Source organism: Lithobates pipiens, unplaced genomic scaffold (genome assembly GCF_037356315.1).
Source record: "Lithobates pipiens isolate NorthernLeopardFrog02 unplaced genomic scaffold, aLitPip1_a1.2 Scaffold_19, whole genome shotgun sequence".
NCBI lineage: Eukaryota > Metazoa > Chordata > Amphibia > Anura > Ranidae > Lithobates > Lithobates pipiens.
In genome coordinates, this window is record NW_027507764.1 from 574,623,688 (window position 1) to 574,649,419 (window position 25,732).

At 44.5% G+C, this 25,732-nt stretch overlaps 1 protein-coding gene and 2 long non-coding RNA genes across 3 annotated transcripts in view; 2 read left to right on the forward strand and 1 right to left on the reverse strand.

Annotated features, from left to right (window-relative positions):
- Positions 1-25,732, reverse strand: part of LOC143998112 (collagen alpha-1(XXII) chain-like) — a 393,374-nt gene that overhangs the window by 361,212 nt on the left and 6,430 nt on the right. The window lies entirely within an intron of this gene.
- On the forward strand, positions 10,367-11,542 carry LOC143998405 (uncharacterized). The gene is made up of 4 exons (XR_013277910.1): positions 10,367-10,668; positions 10,767-10,919; positions 11,220-11,353; positions 11,486-11,542. It is a non-coding gene; the product is annotated as an uncharacterized LOC143998405 (long non-coding RNA).
- LOC143998407 (uncharacterized) lies at positions 16,192-17,523 on the forward strand. Its single transcript, XR_013277911.1, has 3 exons — positions 16,192-16,493; positions 16,592-16,744; positions 17,045-17,523. It is a non-coding gene; the product is annotated as an uncharacterized LOC143998407 (long non-coding RNA).

Consider the following 25,732-nt stretch of genomic DNA (forward strand, 5'->3'; position numbering starts at 1 on the left):
ATGTAATCTCTCTGCTGCACACAGCTTCCTGCACAGTGAGGGCGGAACTGGAGGGATGCAGGGCAGTGAGAGATGATGTCATCTCTCTGCTCCCCTGCCCGCTGGCTTCCTGATTGGCCAGCAGCCCTCCTAAGCCGCTCAGCTGCCCCCCCTCACCCGTCCACTCTGCACAGTCACCCGCAGAACCGGGCACGCTGGCACCCGCAGAACCGGGCGCGCTGGTACCCGCGGAACTGGCCGCGCTGGTACCCGCGGAACCGGCCACGATTGTACCCACGGAACCGGCCGCGGGTGCCCGTGGAACCGGTCGCGCTGGCACCCGCTGGGCATATTCTTGGAGGGGGCAATTGCCCTGTTGCCCCCCCCCCCTGAAACCGCCGCTGGTCCCAACACTAAAGACAATTCTTCAAAAAACCTCTTCCGTTAATCCATATCTTCACCACTTGGTGTTGGGACAATATCACATTGGACTTTATTTTGCACATTCTCATGTTACTTACAGTTGGTATATGTTTAAAACTTTTTACGGTATAGAGCTACATATTATTTATATATAAAATATGTAAGCTCCACAATTGTTATAATTTACTATTGCAAAGGTATAATTTTTTTTTCACTTAAAAGGGCAGCTACATTTGTAGTTTTTTCAGAATTCTTTACGTTTTTTGCACTAAACACTTGTTTGACTTGTTATTCCTACACTTTTCAGCCCACCCAAAAGTGATTTTGGTCTCTATGGGGGCACATTACAATTGAGATTTCCCTACTATAATTCCTGAATCTGTTCCCATCCATCTTGGGACATCTTCATCCACCTTGGAGTTTGTGGCATTCCTATTCACTTTGGGGTTGACCACAGTTGGGTTGAGTAGTTCATATATTTTACAGCACACCCAAATGTGATATTTCAGGTATACAGTAGGTGGTGTCTGGTGAGCTGATTTATCTGTTGGCTTCTTGGAGGGACTTTTCGGCATTGAGATGTCGCTGCTGTAATTCTTGAGTCTGTCCCCATCCATTTTGGGACATCTTTATCCACCTTGGGGTTTGGGGTGTTCCCGTCACTTTGGCCTTGGTTAGCCAAATCTTTTCAGCCCACCCAAAAATTTTATGTTGGTTGTAAGTGGTGTCTGGTGGCCTGATTTATCGGTTGGCTTCTTTGGAGGAACTTTGGCATTGAGATTTTCCTGCTGTAATTCCGGAATCTGTTCCCATCCATCTTGTGACATATTAATCTACCTTGGAGTTTGAGGCATTCCCATCTACTTCGGGGTTGACCATAGTTGGGTTGATCACACACTTTACAGTCCAGCCAAAGGTGATATTTCAGTTATAAGTGGTGTCTAGTGAACTGATTTATTGGTTGTCTTTTAAGGATGAACTTCAACATTCAGATTTCCCTGCTGTAATTCCATTTCCATCCATCTCGGGGCATCTTCATCCACCTTGGAGTTTGAGTTATTCCTGTCTACTTTGGGGTTGGCCTTAGTTGGATTGGGTTTACTATACACTATGTCATCTGACTGAACACTTTGACACTGGCAACACCTATTCTGATTGTACAGTCACTATACAATATCCATAATGGTGGCCATACAAAAACTGTACGATTGATGTCTGGTTTGAGAAAACAATCAAGTTGGACATCAAATGGGACAAAAATGGCATGGCCATGCAAAGATCAACAGATAGTGATGGTTTTAATTGACCTAATTGATCGGTTGTGGCAGAATTTTTTTTTTTTTTACCATAGGCAGTCCATAATTTTTTTTCTTGTGCCCTTTTGAATCACCTATGTTTGTTAGAGCATGATAAAATCAGTCTTTTTCTGCAAAAACGAATCGGCTTAGGTCAGTTGAAACCGTCATATTTTGTTGCTCCACACTTGGCCATGCCAATTTTGTCCCATTCAATAAAAGTCTGATTCAATTCAAACCATAAGATCTACCAAAAACGTTGTTGCGTTCCTGCCAAAGTCATCTGTAAATCCAGACAGGTAGACCTTCGTACTACTAATTGTTGGTAAATCCAAAGGAGATTGTTCAACCAGATTGCAAGCTGTATAGTTTTTTTTTTTTAACAAAGAATTTTTATTTATGTTTCAAACAAAAAAAAACAGAAAACAGACATGCGTCAGCAAGGTACATACATATTTTGAGTAGACAGATAATCAAATGTATCACATATAAGCACAGATAGTTCTTAGCAATATATAGAGTCACTAATCATTGCAACATAGAATATAAAACCTCCCGAGACCTCCCCCCACCACACAAAAAACCACATAAATTACAAAAAAAGGGGGAAACCCCCCTCCCTCCCCCCACCCTCCACTCCCCCTAGCCTAACCAATAGTCAAATGCTTCGCCTCAACCCAAGCCGCCCAAATCTTCCCAAATTTCCCAGGGCAGTTCCTGCCCAGATATGTAAGTTTATAAAGCGGCAAAGCCGCGTTCACCAGGGACTGCCACAGTTGTTTAGTAGGAGGGAGAGGTTGATTCCATTGCAGTAGTATGGCTTTCCTCGCATAGAGTGTAGTGTAAAAAATAAACAGTTTCTTCCCCCAGGAGATATCCAGAAAATCACAGATACCCAGCAGGAGAGGTATCGGGCTAAGTGGAATCGTAAGCTCCCCCACTGCATTAATATCGGCCAGGACCCCTCTCCAAAATCCCATTACCCCAGGGCAGGACCAGACCATGTGGAAAAAGTCAGCATCATCTTCTTTGCATCTGGGGCAGGTAGTCAATCGGTCAGGGTAAATCCTTGCCAGGCGTGCCGGTGAAAAATATACCCGGTGGAGGAACTTCAATTGTATAAACCTGTCCCTTGCAGAAATCGCAAGGGTCAGGTATTGCTGTATACCCTCCTCCCAGTCCTCCTCAGTAAGTTCCGGAATGTCGCCTTGCCAGAGCTCAAACAAATGGGAGATCCTAGTCTCCTCCGATGCGGTCAACGCGGCATACACCATGGACAGTGTGCGCGTCCCTCCCCCCTCAGGACCAAGCGCCTCCTCCACCGCCGACACCCCAAGAGTCGCTCTAGATGGGAATTGAGAACGGAAGGCGTGTCGCAACTGCAGGAATCTGAAAAACATATGGTTCGGGAGGTCCCTGGCCTGTTTAATAGCATCGAAGGAGAGTAGCTGCCCCTGGGACACTATGTCCCCCAGTGTTATAACTCCATGCCTGGCCCAAACAATCGGATCCGGGATGGATTGAAAGTGGGGCAAGCGGGGGTTCCCCCAAAGGGGAGTCCCCGGGGCCCACACCCCTGCGCCCACCAACCTTTTGTTCACCAGATCCCATATTTTAAGCGTCGTACGCATCGGGAGGGTTATCCCAGGGTTAGATCGTGGTCCCCTATAGATCAGGTTCCTGAGTTCCGCATGAGAGCCCAACAACGCCGCCTCCAACGAGGACGCAGGGTTGACCGGGCCCTCGGAGAGCCACCACTTGACAGTCACTAGGACTGCCGCCCAGTAGTATTTCAGAAAACAGGGCAGTGCCAGACCGCCCCTCACAAGGGGCCGTTGGAGGGTTGTTTTAGCTATTCTAGGGGGCCTACCATTCCAGACGAAGGACGAAACAATGCCATCTAATTTCTTAAAAAATCTAAGCGGGATGTGGACTGGGGTCTGACGGAAGAGATAGGTAAACCGAGGAAGGACCGACATTTTAATTAGATTGACCCGTCCCACTGGCGAAAGCGGCAAGGACCTCCACCCAGTACACCTCTGGGTCAACTGGGTAACCACCGGACTCAGGTTAAGGGAAATAAATTGTTTCAAGTCTCTGTGTATTTCCACCCCTAGATATTTAAATTGAGAAACCCTCTGCAGTTGCCCATCTACTCGGGGACCACCCTCACCATCATGTAGTGGGAATAGAATTGATTTCGCCCAATTTATACGTATACCCGAGAACTGTCCGAACCGGTCTATATGCGACAGTGCCGCCTGTAGGGAGGCTCCGTCGTCCTTGAGATACAACAAGGTATCATCAGCGTATAACGAGACTTTTTCCTGCAAAGGACCCCGGACAATACCCCGAACCTCAGGAGAGGAGCGGAGAATAGCCGCCATAGGTTCAATTGCCAGTGCAAAAAGCCCCGGGGACAGTGGACACCCCTGCCTGGTTCCCCTATGGAGGGGAAAGAGCGGGGAGAGGACCGCACCCGTACGCACTCTGGCCGTGGGAGCTCTGTACACCGCCCTGACCCACGAGATAAAGGCTGGACCGAATCCAAATCTACGGAGGACTGCCCACAAATAGTCCCACTCCACTGAATCAAAGGCCTTCTCCGCGTCTAGAGAGACCACAACCTCCTCCCCACCTTCTGCATCCCCCGAGGCCAAAACAGCAAAGAGCCTGCGAATATTAATATCTGTCCCCTTCCCTGGCATAAAGCCGGACTGATCCTCATGGATCAAGGTAAGTATAACCTCGTTCAGTCGCCTGGCAAGGATTTTGGTCAGCACTTTCGCGTCCGAGTTGAGTAGGGAAATGGGTCGGTATGACGAGCACAACTGGGGGTCTTTCCCAGGTTTAGGGATCACCACTATGATGGCTTGTGCCATAGATGGAGGAAGTTCCCCCTCACGAAGGGACGCGGTGAGCATATCATGCATTCTAACTGACATCTCCTCTAGGTAATACTTGTAAAATTCCGGGGGTATCCCATCCTCCCCAGGGGTCTTCCCCGGCTGCATGGACCCCAGCGCCACCCGGACTTCCGCCAGAGTAATCGGGGAGTCCAGACCGTCCCTGGCCTCAGAAGTAAGGGCAGGGAGTGTCACCCCCTCTAGAAAAGCACTTAACTCCTGCGCTGAGTACTGCACCCTAGATGAATAAAGGGCGGAGTAGAACTCTGCAAAGCAAGCGTTGATGGCAAGGGGATCCGTCACTATTGTCCCAGCACTATTCTGTATTCGAGGGATAGTGGAGATTGGGGCCTGCTCCCTCGAGATCCAGGCCAACAATCTCCCCGTCTTTTCACCCTGTTCAAAAATCCTCTGCGTCTGAGCCAGTTGACGTTTGCTTGTTTTAGCCACCCTAAGGAGCACCACCTCTCTATACGCTACTTTCATATCCTGAGCCGTGAGCGGGTTCCCCGTGAGGGTGAACCGGGTCTCCAGTTCCTGGGCCCTGGCTTCTGCCTCCTCTACCGTGATCTTATCATTCCTGCGCTCCCGACCAATGGAAGAGAGGTAGCACCCCCTCATATAGGCCTTGAAGGCATCCCAGACCATCCCCCCAGAAGCCGTGCCAACATTTGAGGCCCAAAATCCCCGGATTTCACCGCCCATCTCAAAGGCAATGGTGGGATGCTCAATCCAGTACCTAGACAAGCGCCATAGTCTATCCCTCTGAGGGGTAGAGGTTTGCAATGTACACAGCAGTGGGGAGTGGTCAGAGATGCCCCGAGGAAGTAACTCTATACCAAGGACCCTGGGAAGCATGGGGGCACCAGCATAGACTAGGTCAATACGGGAGAGTGTGTTGTGGGAGGAGGAGTGGCACGTAAACTGGCGATCTGATGGGTGTTTCCACCTCCAGACATCCTCCAGCCCAAACACCTGTGCCCAGCGAGAAACTGGAGAGTCTGTGGCCCGGTCAGGCGTCAACCTATCCAGGGAAGGATTAGGAGGAATATTAAAGTCCCCTGCTATAACCACATTGTCAGTCTGGAATTGGGCTATCAGGGCAGTCAGTTTATGTAGTAGAGACAGATCCGCAGGAGGAGGCATATAAAGACCCACCAGCACCATTTCTATCATGTCAATTGTGGCATGGACCAATACGTATCTCCCGTCCTTATCTGTGACTATATCAAGAGGCTCAAAATTAAGGGACCTATGGATAAGGACGCTAACCCCCCGGGCATAGCCGGAGTATGTGGTATGATAGTGGTATCCCACCCAGGGCCTCTTCAATCCCATAATCCTTCCCCCCACTAGGTGCGTCTCCTGAAGAATACAGATATGCGGAGCATATTTTTTCATGTAGTCAAAAACAAGAGAGCGTTTAATCTTCTGGTTAAGCCCCCTAACATTCCAGGAGAGGATCTTCAACGGAGCCATAATCTGGAAGGGCAGGGGGGACCAACGGATACGACCACCCGGCCAGGGTCGGGGCACAAATATCTCATCTTAAGTAATGCAATGATATACCTTATACATTCATTATAGTAGCGCTGTCTATACCAGAAAACATGAAAGCATGTAACAAAAAAACAACAAAATAAACAGAAAAAAAACCAGAACTCCCCTCCCTTCCCACCCCACACCCCAGAAAAACAGCCCCAGGGTGTTTGAGAACCCAAACCAAACATAATCAAACCCATTTAAAGGAGAAATCTCCCGCGGGGGCGGTGCGTATCAACCAGCACACCTAGGACAGAGTCTCCTGCGCAGAGTAGACAAACTCCAGCGCAGCCGCTTCCTGGAGGCAAAGGAAAAGAAAAAACAAGACAAAAGGGAACAAATCGTAGTGTATGTGGCGCCTCAGATTGAAGTGCAAAATTCTCTTGGAATGTTCCAAGGGCCCATTCTTAGTAGCAACTCATCCAACAGGACGACAACATCGGAGTAGCGGGGTCCAGCATCATCAGTACAGAGTATTCACATCCAGAAGTAATCTTGCAAACCCCCCCGGGTATAAACTAGGGAGGGGGTAGGGCCCTAAGGCCCGTTAGACAGAAATATGAAGACATGAACCTGTAGACCCCCCTAAGGAGCATCAGAATATCAGGTCGGCTCCTCGCCCCCTGCCCAAAACCAGTATTGAAAAGGAGAGGGGCACTCCGACCTGCCCTCCAAGTTCCAAAATGGAGGGACAGAGCTGGGGGGGGGGGAAATCCGATCCGCGTGACAGTGGGCAAAGCTTGTGATGCTTGTGGACCCCAGTCAGGTAATCACCATCAAAAAATTATCTCTGCTGGGGAAGGGAATCAATCCATCTGGAGGCCTCACTCGGGGCGGTAAAGAAACGAACGGATTCTCCGTCAATCACTCTGAGTTTCGCGGGGAACATCATATTGTACTTGAGACCTTTGGTGCGCAGCTGGGCCTTGACTTGGTCGAATGTCCTGCGTTGCCTCTGCGTCTCCACAGAATAATCAGGAAAAAGCATTAATTTAGCATTTTCAAAGCGCAGGTCCCCCACCTTCCTCGCCTCCCGAAGAACCAGGTCTCTGTCTCTAAAGTTCAAAAGGCGGAAAATAAACGTGCGTGGCGGGGCGCCCGGTGGGCCACGAACCGACGGCATTCTGTGCGCTCGTTCCACGACAAAATGGGGGGAGAACTCAGCGAGCGGGAGAAGTGTACGTAGCAAACGTTCGGTAAAGGCTTCGGTGTCACGGCCCTCCGACCCCTCCGGGAGGCCCACCAACCTCAGGTTGTTCCTCCTATTCCTGTTCTCGTGGTCCTCTGCCCTGGATTCCAGAGCCTTCACCCGCACCTGCAGGGTACGGAGGGAGGCATCATGGTCGCGGGTAACATCTTCCACGTCTCCAACCCTCCGTTCCACCTCGGCAAGCCGCTCCCGGTGTTTATCCATATCTCGCCGGATAAGCCCCATGTCGAGCTGTATCTGCTCTATCTTAGTGGTTAGGGTAGTCTGGCAACCAGTGATCACTTGCATAAGAGCTTGAAATTGATCATCACCCATCGGTGGCGTGTCAGCGTGGTCCGTTTGAGACGCCATGTTGGTGTAGGCCTGCCCGCGTGCCGCGCGGGTCTGTAGTGGAGTTCCCGGCGGGGTTCCCGGGACCGTATGCTTCTTCCTATGGGAACCGGAGCTACCCCTGCGCATCCCCGAGCCTCACCACCGCTTCACCGGCCCACGGGGAGAGATGTATGTCCCTAAATGCCGGATAAATAGCCTGCCAGGTGCGGAGCTCTCTGCAAACACGTCCTAGCTGGTTGCCATCTTGGCCACGCCCCCGCAAGCTGTATAGTTACCACAACTTTGTAACGTGAAGCTCTACCTATATGACCCATTCCATCAGATTGTAAAGTGTATAGCCCACTTTGTTGGTTTAAAAACACCACAATTGAGAAAATTGATATCCATGTCACTCATTTTCACTTGTGGACAACCTGTTATTTATTTATTGCTGTATTTAAAACCACTGATCTTTCTATAAATATTATATCCACGAATAGGAAAAAGGGAGGGGGGGGCAGGGGATTTTTTAACGGTACATTAATTAAAGAGACAAAGATTTCTTAAAAAAGAATTCATAGCTTTAATGTTGGAAATATGTTAAAATTATTTTGGAGAAACCAAAATAGCAAAAATAGTCATGGTTGGTTTCCATCGACGTGGAATGTTTGTATAATGCTATACCACATACCAAAGGTTTACAAATAATACGCTCCTATTTGCAAGAAAGAGGCTCAAATTTCTTCGCTTATAATGAATTTGTTATGAAGCTATTGGATTTTATTTTAAAGCACAACGTATTCCAATTTAACCAATCCCACTACCTCCAGGTGCAGGGGGTTGCGATGGGGACTAAATGTGCCCCATCGTATGCCAACCTGTACCTGGGGGGGTGGGAAAAAGATACCTTCGCGCGTGAAGACCTCGTCCCTTTTCTAAGTAACATCACAGCCTGGTACAGGTACATTGATGATATTTTATTTTTTTGGTCAGGATCAGAATCAGATTTGTTGCTTTTTTTCAATTTACTTTCTGTGAATCCATTCAATTTAAAGTTTACGTTGAATTACAGCCAAAACTCCATTGAATTTTTGGACTTAACTATTAAAATTGATGCCACTGGACATGTTTATTCTGCCTTATACAGAAAGCCTACTGCTGGCAATACGGTCTTGCATGCGACAAGCTTTCACCCAAAACCTCTCCTAAAGAGCATCCCCTACAGCCAGTATCTAAGGGCCAAACGCAATTGCAGTACTGACTCTGACTTTAAGATTGCAGCCAATGACTTATACAATAGACTCAGAGCACGTGGATACAGTCATGTATCTCTGAAAAAATCATATAATAGAGTAAAAAATAAAGATAGGACTTCCCTTCTCTTCTCCAATAAACAAAAAAATTTTGATAACAAAGTACGTATCATTACCAAATACTCTAACCAACATCATTCGTTCCGTGCTATAATCAATAAGTTTTGGCCTCTTTTAAAAGCCGATCCTATTGTTAATCAGTACATAAATGATGCACCATCAATCACCTATATGAGACCTCAATCACTCAAGGACAGCTTAGTTAGAAGTCACTTTCAGGACTCCTCAGGTGATACTAAATCCAAATATCCAGGTACCTATGCATGCGGGCAATGTGACATGTGTCCCTACATACATAACTCTCAAAAGATCAGATTGCCAAACGGCAACCATTTTGTTTCGAAATTTCACGTTACATGCTCCACTCCAGGCGTTGTATATTTGGCCCAATGCCGTTGTGGAGGATTTTACGTAGGTAAAACTAAAAGACTATTTTCTATCCGCATAAAAGACCACATCAAACCTATTCTTAATAAAAAAATCACCACAGCCATAAGTAGGCACATAGGCACCTATCATGCCTTTGACCCCAACTGGATACGTTTCTCAGCCCTGGCCCATATACCTCTAAACTCAAGAGGTGGCTCAGTGGACAAGCTTCTCTTACAAACTGAAGCTAAGTGGATCTTTATTCTAAAAGCCACTAAATACCCTGGTTTCAATGAAAATATAAGCTACAGATCCTTTCTATAGCTAATCTCTGTTTGTTTGTTTCATGAACCCTCCTACCTTAGCTGTGAGCCCCCGTGGAACCTGGCATGAAGAGAGAGAGGTGACATCCCCCTTTTCCCCTTTTTGTTCATCTTTTTCCCTTTTCCTTCCTTTCTTCCTACCCCCTCCCCAAGTCATTGGTTTTTCTTTTTCTTTTTGTCTTTTTGTTTTCAACAAAATATTTTATTTTATTTTATTTTCTTTTTATGTTTATGTTATATCAAAAAAATATCTCTGTACATCAATTAATGTCATTATCAATTATTATTAACGCTGTACCGGTAATATATACCGTCTAATGTCTCGCTTTGCTTGGCCCATGGTGGGTTTCATGGTTTGCACACTTGGGATCTCTGTTGCTCTCTATGAGTCCCACCCACATTGAGGAGCTTTGCTTTTTCCCTCCTTCCCTGCACCGCAATCCAAAGCCATATATTTTTTGATTTGGACTTGATACTCTGCTTTTTATCTTCCCTTGCTCCAAGTATGCAAGGGCATATGGACACCCAAGGGCGCAGCTGGGTATTATCCCCAGGCGGCGCCCGATTTGAGGAGGCACGGAGCATGTAATCCCCTCTAGGGTTAAAAGCCATGATAATCGTCGTCTCTTCTGCCCTCTATGCTGACTTGTGTCTTCCCGCCCCCTTCAAGGGCGGAGAGTCAGCTTAGCCCCATCTCCATCAGCATTTGTCCAAATTAACCTCGTGTCAGCACTGAGGCATTATGGGGTTGGTAGTTCAAATGCCGACTTGAAAGGCTCTGCACATGCTCACTGCTTCCACCTATGGCTGTCCGCATCGAGCCGGTGACGTCAGACGCCGGCTCGATGGATGGGGGATATAAATAGGCAGCGCTGTCATTTCATCTGTAGCGCAGGTTCAGCACAGATACTACCGCCACGCTAACTTTTCCTCTTGGTAAATATATTTCTTTAGCTGAATTTTATACTGTTATAATACCGCCTCTCATTTTTCTATACCTATATTTAGTTATCCTTCCTTTTATTTACTTGTAGGTTCAGCCTGGCAGTGGCAGCATATCGCTGCACTCTGCAACTTATAAAACATCATAATGAATCAATTGATTCCTTTTTTGTAACTTGTTGCATTTGTATTGCACCAATACCATCATATGGAATTAACTCTTTCATCTCTGATTCTAACTGCAGGTAAAAATAATTCTTATTCCTTCTACTCTCTTTAACAGTATTTTTGTAGTATATCCCCAGTAGCCACATCTTTCAACCCTTATACTAATTAGGCTTAATTAAAATCAATTGTTCCATCCCTCTGATAATAAGCATCTCATATCCTACTATGGAGGCATGTTTCTCAGCCCCAATTCCCTTTTATAATTTAGGGATTAATATTTACTTACCCATTTTGTTACAAACTAACATTTTTTAATACCTGTGCTGGACTTGTCATACTTGGTATTTATCTCTGGATTTTGTTTTTGATCTTTGTAGCGCTTGTCTACCTCCATCTATGCCCTGCATGAGGCTGGGTTGTTTTTAGCATTTGATCCTGTCACCTAATTCTTGTCATCTATTTCACCATCTGTTGGCCTGTGGGTTGCGATGCAGGAAATGATTATATCTGGGTAAGCATTTGGACTGAGCAAATTGAGACCAATTTCATACCTAATGTTCTGAAATTTATGTGTATCTAATTGTATGGCATAATTGTATTTTCTGTATTCTTAAACCTCTCTTTATGTTTATGTTCATGTTAGTTGCATACTCCCCTGAAGAAGCAAAAACGCGAAACATGTCGGGAGGATATATGATCATCCTCAGCAACTAACAATTTCAGGATCCCCTATATCTTTGTCATGTAACTTTTTGTATAAAATGTGTATTTGCTATTATATTTTTGCTATTTTGGTTTCTCCAAAATAATTTTAACATATTTCCAACATTAAAGCTATGAATTCTTTTTTAAGAAATCTTTGTCTCTTTAATTAATGTACCGTTAAAAAATCCCCTGCCCCCCCCTCCCTTTTTCCTATTCGTGGATATAATATTTATAGAATTATTGGGGGATGAGGTACCTTTAACAGTAATGTGTCTCTGGGATAGTGTGGACCAACTTATTTCTATTGTACTCATGCGTTTTAATACGCTTTTTGTCCTTAGGCCCACCTCCCTGTGACACGGCAACTTTCTGTAATGATGATAAAAAAATCTTTTTGTTCTTTTGTATTTTTTGCATTTATCTTTACTAATCAATAATATTGTATTTTTCCTCTCCCCCTTTTCCTTCCCCAATTTTCCTTTCTCCCTTTATTTCCTTCTCTCTCTCTCCTGGGTCCATGGCGGCTTTCAGCGGCGAGGCCTGGGAGGGCCTAATGAACAAAGCTTCTGACCTTCAAAAGAATAGTGAACCATCGGATAAGGATCTTGACCTTGCTTTGCAATATTTGCAACGCCTCTTGGAACGTAAGGTTAGAATTTTTTGGCACAGAAAGTTTTTTCATAAATACATTGATCAACAAATCGTGCCTTTTGGCCTTAGAATACAAATTTTCCCCAATCTAAACAAAATTGACAATCTCATCAAGCAAAAATGGGAAGAAAACCTACAAACGTGTTCGATTGCAATGATGACTTTATTAGCCATCCAATATTCGCATGATATCGACCTGATAGATAATTCCATTAAAAAATGGTACGATGAATATGCTAAAATAACCTCCACTTCTAAATTTAAACGCAAGGAATCTGAATTATCCAAACACATTGAAAATTATACCTTAGAGATAATACGTTTAAAACAAAATAAACTTACACGTGATAGTAATTCCTACTCGAACGGTTCGGCATACAAATGGCCAACAGATGGTAAAAATAAAAATAAGTTCTTTAGAGCATCACGCCCCTCTAACAGGAGGGATTATAATGATGATGAAACTAGATCGAGTGCTTCATCAACCTCCTTTCCATCCAATCATTCCACAATTTATCGTGATTTATCGGGAGACAGACTCCCAAAGAGGAGAAAAAGCGATTTGGAGGGCGCCGCTATGGCAGCACCCAACCAACACCTCAGTACCCCTTTACCACCTCGAACTCATCCTATTTCCAACCAAGTCCCTGTTCGTCCCTTAATGATGTTCCATCACCCACCACCACCCCCACCTCTCATCACTCCCACCCCCATTAACACATCCTTGTCCATTTCCACCTCCAGTAACACTTCTATGTCTACCACTCTCACGTCTTCCTTCACAAAATCAGCCCCTTTGACATCATCCCTACCCATCACCAACACTAATGACATCATCATTTCACCTAGTGGTGCTCCCCTACCGGCGGACCTCCGAATCGCCCCTATTTTTTTAGGGAAAGATTCCCCTCAACCACCCAATACCTAACCCAATCTTCTCCTACCTACCCAGAACTCAATTCAGGGAATGAATTATCTATAGTCAACTTATCGTCTTATGTGCTCACGAGTCATGAACTCGATGTTCTGAAACTAGGACTGACCTTCTGCCCTGATTCAAGCTCGGACAAATTCTCTCTGATAAAGGATATACATTTATTTGCACGAAAACTGATATTTAGAACCCTTTTTCATAAGCCCAAGCAACCTACTGTACAAATAAATACATTGAAACTCACCAATGAGGTAAATAGTGCTGATCAACAAGCCCTCTCCAATTTGATGGATCTATGGGAAGAGGGCCAAGTACCTCCTGATGATGAGATAACCATCTCTTCCACTGGTTTATCGGTACAGTCAGTTTCTTTTCCCCCTTTAGAAATGTTTAAACCTAAGTCAACAAACTTCCCACTCCTAAATACAAATCCAAATATTTGGGCATTTACCCAACAAGTTTGCCAGGCAATCGAACAAACGCATTTTCCATTGACCAACAAACATAATCTAACGCATAATCAATTAAAGGCATTAAAACAACTCAAAACTAATCCCAATATAGTCATAAAACCCGCGGATAAAGGTGGAAACATCGTAATTATGAATACTTCACAATATCTCAATATGTGTAATAAGATTCTTCAAAACTCTGACTGGTATCGACCAATTTCTGTGTCTTTAATTTCTCATTTTGACACACAATATCGTTCGATAATCTTTAATGCATACAAATCTGGTACTATAGACAAAGGCACATGGAACTTTTTAAATTCTAAAGATCCAAAAGTTGCTACTTTCTATGCCCTCCCGAAGGTGCACAAATCTCTAACTGATCCTCCGGGACGTCCCATCATTTCCAGCTGTGATAGTTTGACAGAAAATGCAAGTAGCCTTGTAGATAAACACCTTACACCGCACGTCATTTCCCTTTTTTCTTATGTAAAGGATACCATCGATCTTCTAAAGATACTCGAGGGTATCAGCCTACCGGCACAGTCATGGTTGGTTTCCATCGACGTGGAATGTTTGTATAATGCTATACCACATACCAAAGGTTTACAAATAATACGCTCCTATTTGCAAGAAAGAGGCTCAAATTTCTTCGCTTATAATGAATTTGTTATGAAGCTATTGGATTTTATTTTAAAGCACAACGTATTCCAATTTAACCAATCCCACTACCTCCAGGTGCAGGGGGTTGCGATGGGGACTAAATGTGCCCCATCGTATGCCAACCTGTACCTGGGGGGGTGGGAAAAAGATACCTTCGCGCGTGAAGACCTCGTCCCTTTTCTAAGTAACATCACAGCCTGGTACAGGTACATTGATGATATTTTATTTTTTTGGTCAGGATCAGAATCAGATTTGTTGCTTTTTTTCAATTTACTTTCTGTGAATCCATTCAATTTAAAGTTTACGTTGAATTACAGCCAAAACTCCATTGAATTTTTGGACTTAACTATTAAAATTGATGCCACTGGACATGTTTATTCTGCCTTATACAGAAAGCCTACTGCTGGCAATACGGTCTTGCATGCGACAAGCTTTCACCCAAAACCTCTCCTAAAGAGCATCCCCTACAGCCAGTATCTAAGGGCCAAACGCAATTGCAGTACTGACTCTGACTTTAAGATTGCAGCCAATGACTTATACAATAGACTCAGAGCACGTGGATACAGTCATGTATCTCTGAAAAAATCATATAATAGAGTAAAAAATAAAGATAGGACTTCCCTTCTCTTCTCCAATAAACAAAAAAATTTTGATAACAAAGTACGTATCATTACCAAATACTCTAACCAACATCATTCGTTCCGTGCTATAATCAATAAGTTTTGGCCTCTTTTAAAAGCCGATCCTATTGTTAATCAGTACATAAATGATGCACCATCAATCACCTATATGAGACCTCAATCACTCAAGGACAGCTTAGTTAGAAGTCACTTTCAGGACTCCTCAGGTGATACTAAATCCAAATATCCAGGTACCTATGCATGCGGGCAATGTGACATGTGTCCCTACATACATAACTCTCAAAAGATCAGATTGCCAAACGGCAACCATTTTGTTTCGAAATTTCACGTTACATGCTCCACTCCAGGCGTTGTATATTTGGCCCAATGCCGTTGTGGAGGATTTTACGTAGGTAAAACTAAAAGACTATTTTCTATCCGCATAAAAGACCACATCAAACCTATTCTTAATAAAAAAATCACCACAGCCATAAGTAGGCACATAGGCACCTATCATGCCTTTGACCCCAACTGGATACGTTTCTCAGCCCTGGCCCATATACCTCTAAACTCAAGAGGTGGCTCAGTGGACAAGCTTCTCTTACAAACTGAAGCTAAGTGGATCTTTATTCTAAAAGCCACTAAATACCCTGGTTTCAATGAAAATATAAGCTACAGATCCTTTCTATAGCTAATCTCTGTTTGTTTGTTTCATGAACCCTCCTACCTTAGCTGTGAGCCCCCGTGGAACCTGGCATGAAGAGAGAGAGGTGACATCCCCCTTTTCCCCTTTTTGTTCATCTTTTTCCCTTTTCCTTCCTTTCTTCCTACCCCCTCCCCAAGTCATTGGTTTTTCTTTTTCTTTTTGTCTTTTTGTTTTCAACAAAATATTTTATTTTATTTTATTTTCTTTTTATGTTTATGTTATATCAAAAAAATATCTCTGTACATCAATTAATGTCATTATCAATTATTATTAACGCTGTACCGGTAATATATACCGTCTAATGTCTCGCTTTGCTTGGCCCATGGTGGGTTTCATGGTTTGCACACTTGGGATCTCTGTTGCTCTCTATGAGTCCCACCCACATTGAGGAGCTTTGCTTTTTCCCTCCTTCCCTGCACCGCAATCCAAAGCCATATATTTTTTGATTTGGACTTGATACTCTGCTTTTTATCTTCCCTTGCTCCAAGTATGCAAGGGCATATGGACACCCAAGGGCGCAGCTGGGTATTATCCCCAGGCGGCGCCCGATTTGAGGAGGCACGGAGCATGTAATCCCCTCTAGGGTTAAAAGCCATGATAATCGTCGTCTCTTCTGCCCTCTATGCTGACTTGTGTCTTCCCGCCCCCTTCAAGGGCGGAGAGTCAGCTTAGCCCCATCTCCATCAGCATTTGTCCAAATTAACCTCGTGTCAGCACTGAGGCATTATGGGGTTGGTAGTTCAAATGCCGACTTGAAAGGCTCTGCACATGCTCACTGCTTCCACCTATGGCTGTCCGCATCGAGCCGGTGACGTCAGACGCCGGCTCGATGGATGGGGGATATAAATAGGCAGCGCTGTCATTTCATCTGTAGCGCAGGTTCAGCACAGATACTACCGCCACGCTAACTTTTCCTCTTGGTAAATATATTTCTTTAGCTGAATTTTATACTGTTATAATACCGCCTCTCATTTTTCTATACCTATATTTAGTTATCCTTCCTTTTATTTACTTGTAGGTTCAGCCTGGCAGTGGCAGCATATCGCTGCACTCTGCAACTTATAAAACATCATAATGAATCAATTGATTCCTTTTTTGTAACTTGTTGCATTTGTATTGCACCAATACCATCATATGGAATTAACTCTTTCATCTCTGATTCTAACTGCAGGTAAAAATAATTCTTATTCCTTCTACTCTCTTTAACAGTATTTTTGTAGTATATCCCCAGTAGCCACATCTTTCAACCCTTATACTAATTAGGCTTAATTAAAATCAATTGTTCCATCCCTCTGATAATAAGCATCTCATATCCTACTATGGAGGCATGTTTCTCAGCCCCAATTCCCTTTTATAATTTAGGGATTAATATTTACTTACCCATTTTGTTACAAACTAACATTTTTTAATACCTGTGCTGGACTTGTCATACTTGGTATTTATCTCTGGATTTTGTTTTTGATCTTTGTAGCGCTTGTCTACCTCCATCTATGCCCTGCATGAGGCTGGGTTGTTTTTAGCATTTGATCCTGTCACCTAATTCTTGACATCTATTTCACCATCTGTTGGCCTGTGGGTTGCGATGCAGGAAATGATTATATCTGGGTAAGCATTTGGACTGAGCAAATTGAGACCAATTTCATACCTAATGTTCTGAAATTTATGTGTATCTAATTGTATGGCATAATTGTATTTTCTGTATTCTTAAACCTCTCTTTATGTTTATGTTCATGTTAGTTGCATACTCCCCTGAAGAAGCAAAAACGCGAAACATGTCGGGAGGATATATGATCATCCTCAGCAACTAACAATTTCAGGATCCTCTATATCTTTGTCATGTAACTTTTTGTATAAAATGTGTATTTGCTATTATATTTTTGCTATTTTGGTTTCTCCAAAATAATTTTAACATATTTCCAACATTAAAGCTATGAATTCTTTTTTAAGAAATCTTTGTCTCTTTAATTAATGTACCGTTAAAAAATCCCCTGCCCCCCCCTCCCTTTTTCCTATTCGTGGATATAATATTTATAGAATTATTGGGGGATGAGGTACCTTTAACAGTAATGTGTCTCTGGGATAGTGTGGACCAACTTATTTCTACTGATCTTTCTAGATTTTTCCCCTAGCTTCCAGGATGGTCACCAAACCATGGAAAATCTCCCCAGTGGAGGCCCATTCATTAATAAAACTTTTTTTTTTATTATTAAAATGGAAAGAGAAGGGTGAGAACCTCTGTCATGTTTGTGGTCTTTGCCCATGTTGTGGATATCTCCTCGTTCTCTGTTTGGTCACCACAAAAATAAGTGAGGTGAATCCTTCCAAACAGGAACACAGATGGCAAAGAAAACCTAGCAGAGTTCTGTTCTCATTCTAACAAAAATAATTTTGGCTGGAGTTGGATTTTAAACAATTACTGCACTGAAGCCCTCCCTACTTTAGTGTGGTACTCCAATCAAAACGAACAAGATAAAAACAAATAGTCTAGTAAATGATAAAAAAAAACTAAAAAAAAAACTGTATTTTCTCCAATAGTCACATTCCATCCAGAGATTTCCCACCTCAGTACTTATTTCTGCCACTAGATGTCCTCAGTCAAATGGACAGCATCATTCAACCTACTTCATCTAAAACCAGGTCACCCAGGACCTCCCCCAGCCTGTGACTGGTCAGTGAATAGAGAAGTAGCACAGTGATGATCTCATCTCTCTGTCACTCTGCTTTTTCCTCCTATCAGCATGCTTCTTGTTAGCACAATTGATTGGCTCCCTGTGGTGCAGCTTCCTCTCACACTCCTACCCCTGCTGTAGAGGGGCTGTAAAAAGCTGATACCAGGTCAGATTCAGATACTTACATTGTTTAAATGTATAAAAATACATTTAATTATGTAATAGAAAAAAAAAAGAGAGGGGTTCCCCTAGTGGTGGACTTTTTAGGCACGTACACAAAGAAGTGTATAACAAAATACAAAATATATTTAGTAAAGTAAAATCTTGCCATAAAGAGAGTTAAACAGCATCATACATAAAATACACAAAATAGGTTATCCATGCATAGCATCATTGTAGTTAGACATAGTATTAATTTCCCTACGCGTTTCAGAGCCAAGGAAATCTCCTTCTTCAGGGGAAGATATATAGTATGGCGTATAACTATATTGATAAATGATGCTATGTATAGACAGTATGCCAAAAATTTAAAGAAAAAAAAGGTACGTCAAAGAGTGTATATAAATTACTCCCGAGCTTCAAAGGTCTCCATAAATTTGTAACATTCAGCAAAATCGATTGGGCACTTATGCAGTCACAGGTTTTATAAAGCCGGAAAGGAAGATAGATCCGTGAGGTGCGCACGGGAGAGGCACTGAGGCGGACAGGAATTGCGCCCGACCTTAAAACGAGTGGGAGAGAGCTTATCTTGACCGTCCGGTGCTCCACAGTCTGAGCTGCAGGATATTGATTACAGAGTCATTGGTTACCCTTATATCCACCTGGAGTTCAGCTTTTTTTTTAATTTTAGAAAATATTTTTATTGGGTTTTTTGAAAGAACAAAAAACAGAAACAGATACAGAATAAAAAAGAAAAATGTGCTTTTAAACACACCACACAAATAGCCAATACATGGGAAGAAAAGACCCAAGGCAATAGAATGCTGCATATATAGATCAGTAGTGATGGACGAACTTCCGACGGGACGTTTCGCGAACGCGAAACGCGAACGGACACAAACGTTCGCGAAAACGACCGTTCGCCGCGGGCTCCATTGACTTCAATGGGAGGCGAATTTCGCAAACCTTTAGGTCGAATTTGCGGCCACGGGGTAATTATTAGGGGGTAGCACGTAGTCCCACCACCTGGACAATAGCATAATACATGTATGAGGTGAATTTGGGATCGATAACTACAAGCATTTTTTTTTTATTTGGGAAATTGTTCTGACAATTCAGGACTATGGAGCTAATGAAGGCAATGGAGGAGAGGGAAGGTCAGGGACCAGGGTAGGCAAACAAGAGGGTGCAGGAGATACAGAGCACTGACAGCAGCACCGTAATACAGAGCACTGACATCAGCACCGTGACATACAGCGCTGACAGCAGCTCCGTGACATACAGCGCTGACAGCAGCTCCGTGACATACAGCGCTGACAGCAGCTCCGTGACATACAGCGCTGACAGCAGCTCCGTGACATACAGCGCTGACAGCAGCTCCGTGACATACAGCGCTGACAGCAGCACCGTGACATACAGCGCTGACAGCAGCTCCGTGACATACAGCGCTGACAGCAGCTCCGTGACATACAGCGCTGACAGCAGCTCCGTGACATACAGCACTGACAGCAGCTCCGTGACATACAGCGCTGACAGCAGCTCCGTGACATACAGCGCTGACAGCAGCACCGTGACATACAGCGCTGACAGCAGCTCCGTGACATACAGCGCTGACAGCAGCTCCGTGACATACAGCGCTGACAGCAGCTCCGTGACATACAGCGCTGACAGCAGCTCCGTGACATACAGCGCTGACAGCAGCTCCGTGACATACAGCGCTGACAGCAGCTCCGTGACATACAGCGCTGACAGCAGCTCCGTGACATACAGCGCTGACAGCAGCACCGTAAGCAGCCCCAGGAGGAAGTCAGCACAGCACAGGGATGGTGTGATCCCCTCATAATAAGAACCCCCAGGAGGAAGTCAGCACAGCACAGGGATGGTGGGAGCCCCTCATAATAAGAACACCCAGGAGGAAGTCAGCACAGCACAGGGATGGTGGGAACCCCTCATAATAAGCAGCCCCAGTAGAAATATGACACCGCTCAACCTCTTCAAAGAGGAGGGTAGGGGCATATAGTACGGTGTGCTTTTTTGGGTCAGGGAAGTGAGCCAAATGAATTAAGAAGGTCTGTGTGCTTGATTCCAAAAATTGTTTATAGACATATACATGGTCTACTGATCACATGTGTTGAATTCCTCCGAGATCCATGCCTCATTCATTTTTAGAAATGTGAGGTAGTTAACACTGTCGTGAGCTAGGCGAGTACGCTTATCGGTCACAATCCCCCCTGCTGCGCTGAACGTCCTTTCGGACAGGACACTGGATGAGGGGCAAGCCAACAGTTCGATTGCAAATTGGGCAAGCTCTGGCCAGAGGTCAAGCCTGCCCACCCAGTAGTCTAGGGGTTCATCACTCCTCAGAGCGTCCACATCGGCCGTTAACCCAATGTAGTCGGACACCTGACGGTCTAGGCGTTCCCTGATGCTGGATCCGGATGACACCTGTCGATGGGTCGGCTGAAAGAATGACCTCATATCCGAAGTCACCAACACATCTTCAAACCGGCCTCTTCTTGCAGGCGCTGTTGGATTGGTACCCGCAAATCCTTCTCTGGGAGTGGGAATTGCTCCTCTGCCAGCGCACGCAAAAGCAGAATGCAGCATTTCTCGAAGCAAGGCCTGGAAGTGCTGCATTCTGACAGCCCTCTGCGACGGCGGTAACATTTCCGCCATTTTGTGTTTGTACCGGGGATCTAAGTACGTTGCCACCCAGTACTGGTCCTTGACCCTCATGCTTTTTATACGGGGGTCCCTATTAAAACACTGGAGCATGAAGGCCCCCATTTGCACTCAAGCGGAAGGTATGTGGTGGTGGTGGTGTTGTTGGTGGTAGTGTCTTTGGGGGTGCACATAGCAGAGAGTGAAGAAGAGGGTGCAGATCGAGAGGATGAGGAGGGTGCAGAAGAATAAGGCTGAGTGAGCCACTCAACCAAGTCTGGTGCGTCCTTTAAAGTAATTGAACGCACCTTCTGCAACTTCCCACTTTGGCTCAAGGCTGTTGCTCCTGCCCTACCCCTACCACCCCTGCGGAAGGGCCTGCCTCTTCCTCTGCCTGTCATTTTTTAAATCACCCTGTGACAAAACTCTTAGTCCCTATACCGCTGAAGGACTGCTGCAGTATAGGGCAGCGGTCAGCAGTAGTGCACGTCAACCCTATGTATTGTGGACCGATAGCGGTCCTTACAGAACAGCAGACTGTACTGCACTCAGGCCTATGTACTGTAGCACCCTATACCAAGTTACCAGTCCTTATAAAAACTTTTGTGGACCAAGCAGGTTGTGTGTTAGTGTTTAGCAGACTGTGCGTCAGTCCCTATACCGCTGAAGGACTGCTGCAGTATAGGGCAGCGGTCAGCAGTAGTGCACGGCAACCCTATGTATTGTGGACCGATAGCGGTCCTTACAGAACAGCAGACTGTAACGCACTCAGGCCTATGTACCGTAGCACCCTATACCAAGTTACCAGTCCTTATAAGAACTTTTGTGGACCAAGCAGGTTGTGTGTTAGTGATTAGCAGACTGTACGTCAGTCCCTATACCAATGAAGGACTGCTGCAGTATAGGGCAGCGGTCAGCAGTAGTGCACGGCAACCCTATGTATTGTGGACCGATAGCGGTCCTTACAGAACAGCAGACTGTACTGCACTCAGGCCTATGTACCGTAGCACCCTATACCAAGTTACCAGTCCTTATAAGAACTTTTGTGGACCAAGCAGGTTGTGTATTAGTGTTTAGCAGACTGTGCGTCAGTCCCTATACCGCTGAAGGACTGCTGCAGTATAGGGCAGCGGTCAGCAGTAGTGCACGGCAACCCTATGTATTGTGGACCGATAGCAGTCCTTACAGAACAGCAGACTGTACTGCACTCAGGCCTATGTACCGTAGCACCCTATACCAAGTTACCAGTCCTTATAAAAACTTTTGTGGACCAAGCAGGTTGTGTGTTAGTGTTTAGCAGACTGTGCGTCAGTCCCTATACCGCTGAAGGACTGCTGCAGTATAGGGCAGCGGTCAGCAGTAGTGCACGTCAACCCTATGTATTGTGGACCGATAGCGGTCCTTACAGAACAGCAGACTGTAACGCACTCAGGCCTATGTACCGTAGCACCCTATACCAAGTTACCAGTCCTTATAAGAACTTTTGTGGACCAAGCAGGTTGTGTATTAGTGTTTAGCAGACTGTGCGTCAGTCCCTATACCGCTGAAGGACTGCTGCAGTATAGGGCAGCGGTCAGCAGTAGTGCACGGCAACCCTATGTATTGTGGACCGATAGCGGTCCTTACAGAACAGCAGACTGTACCGCACCCAAGCCTATGTACCGTAGCACCCTAGACAGACCAAGTTACCAGTCCTGATAAAGAGCTTTGTGGAACAAGTGAGTTGTGAATGATTAGCAGACTGCAGCAGAAGGGCAGCAGTCAAGTATAATATTCTTTCTATATTTGGAAGAAAGAATATTATACGTGTACAAGCCTATTACCGTACCACTGATACCAGTCCTGAAAAGAACCTTTGTGGAACTAATAGTAACAGCAAGTCTTTAAAATTATCCTCACTGCCTGACACACTGCTTCCTGCCTGTCCCTATACAAATTGGCAAAAAAGAGTAGGCTGGAACGATTAGCTGGAATAGCTCTTTTGTGGACCTGATAGTAACAGCTAATGATGATGATGATGATGATGATGAAGAAAGACTAATCTGGCTGAGCTGTCCCTAAAATAGCAGCATACAGCGCTCTGTCCCTTTATCTAAACTGACAAAAGAAACTCAGGCTGCTGACCTAACACCTATACCAGTCCTGAAAAGAACTTTTGTGTACCAAATAGCTAGTGGTTTATCTCTCCCTACTCCACACAGGATCCTTTCCCTACAGTGACAGAAGAAAGAATGTAAAATGGCCACCGGATCGGGTGTATTTATAGGTTAGGGGGAATGTCCAAGTGTCCATGAGCTGTCATGTCTCAATTGGTTGTCCTGTAACACATGATAAACGTGTCACGAAAGGTTAAAGTTCTTGTATACATTAAACACGTAAGTCCGCCGGGGCGAACGACGGAAAAAGGCGTTCGAACCCGCGGACGGCGAAAGTCGGAAATTCGCCGCGAAACGACCGCCGGGCGAAACGTTCGTCCATCACTATAGATCAGGAAAAGAATTGTAATATGCGGAGGTCTATGAAGTAACACATACAATAAAATACTCTGCCTCCATAGAGTGAACAAGGTACAAGGCAAAATATATACACAGTTGATATAAAAAGTCTACACACCCCTGTTAAAATGTCAGGTTTCTGTTATGTAAAAAAAATGAGACAAAGATAAATAATTTCAGAACTTTTTCCACCTTTAATGTGACCTATAAACTGTACAACTCAATGGATAAACAAACTGGAGGGGGAAAGTAAAAATAAAAAAAAAAAAATAATGTGAATGCATAAGTGTGCACCCCTTCTTATAACTGGGGATGTAGCTGTGTTCAGAATTAAGTAATCACATTCAAACTCATGTTAAATAGAAGTCAGTACACACCTCCCATCATTTAAAGTGCCTCTGATTATCCCCAAATAAATTTCAGCTGTTCTAGTAGGTCTTTCCTGACATTTTCTTAGTCGCATCGTACAGCAGAAGCCATGGTCCGCAGAGAGCTTCCAAAGCATCAGAGGGATCTCGGGGGAGAGAGAATCCACCGCTCCAGGCTGATCCACTGAAAGACTGGCCACTCTTCCTCCAAGCAGATAGGGGTCCCAGGTGCAGGCTAATTGCACTAGCCAAATGTAGAGGAACAGAAAAACTCTGGATAGCCGCACTCCGGATCAGATAAAATAAGTAATGCCTTTATTGTTTCCACTCAAAAAAAAATAAAAAATCTTCACATCATACAGATCACAACAGCAAAGGGATAAGGAAAATAGAGCAAAAAATGCTGACGCGTTTCACGCTGAAATTAGCGCTTATTCATGAATAAGCGCTAATTTCAGCGTGAAACGCGTCAGTATTTTTTGCTCTATTTTCCTTATCCCTTTGCTGTTGTGATCTGTATGATGTGAAGATTTTTTTTGAGTGGAAACAATAAAGGCATTACTTATTTTATCTGATCCGGAGTGCGGCTATCCAGAGTTTTTCTGTTCCTCTACATCAGAGGGATCTCATTATTAAAAGTTATCAGTCTAAGAATTTCCAAGGCATTAGATTTACCATGGAACACAGTGAAGACAGTCATCATCAAGTGGAGAAAATATGGCACAACAGTGACATTACCAAGAAATGGACTTCCCTCCAAAATTGATGAAATTGAAGAAAACTAGAGAGGCCTACAGCAACATTAAAGGAGCTGCAGGAATATCTGGCAAGTGCTGGCTGTGTGGTACATGTGACAACAATCTCCCGTATTCTTCATATGTTTGGGCTATGGGGTGGAGTGGCAAGACGGAAGCAAAACCATCCAAGCCCGGATAAATTTAGCAAAAACACATCTGAAGTCTCCCAAAATCATGTGGGAAAATTTATTATGGTCTGATGAAACCAAGGTTGAACTTTTTGGCTATAATTCCAAGAGATACGTTTGGCGCAAAAACAACACTGCACATCACCAAAAGAACACCATACCTACCATGAAGCATGGTGGTGGCAGCATTATGCTTTGGGGCTGTTTTTTTTTTCAGCTGGAACATTGGCCTTAGTCAAGGTAGAGGGAATTATGAACAGTTCCAAATACCAGTCAATATTGGCATAAAACCTTCAGGCTTCTGCTAGAAAGCTGAACATGAAGAGGAACTTCATCTTTCAGCATGACAACGACCCAAAGCATCCATCCAAGTCAACACAGGAATGGCTTCACCAGAAGAAGATCAAAGTTTTGGAATGGCCCAGCCAGAGCCCAGACCTGAATCCCATTGAAAATCTGTGGGGTGATCTGAAGAGGGCTGTGCACAGGAGATGCCCTCGCAATCTGACAGATTTGGAGTGTTTTTGCAAAGAGTGGGCAAATATTGCCAAACCAAGATGTGCAATGTTGATAGACTCGTACCAAAAAAGACTGAGTGCTGGAATAAAATCAAAAGGTGCTTCAAGTATTGGTTTAAGGGTGTGCACACTTATGCAGCCATATATATATTTTTTTTACAAAAAAATGGCGGGTCTTAAATTAAATACTGGACGTGGCTCAAAGGGCGTGGCTCAGGGGGTGTGGTTCGAAATTGAGATGAATGAGGGATGGAGGAAGGAAGGGAGGAAAGAAAGATAGGGAGGGAAGGAGAGAGAAGGGATGGAGGGACAACAGGCCCAGATCCTACACCACAATAGCAATATATGTATTCCAGAAAGTTCA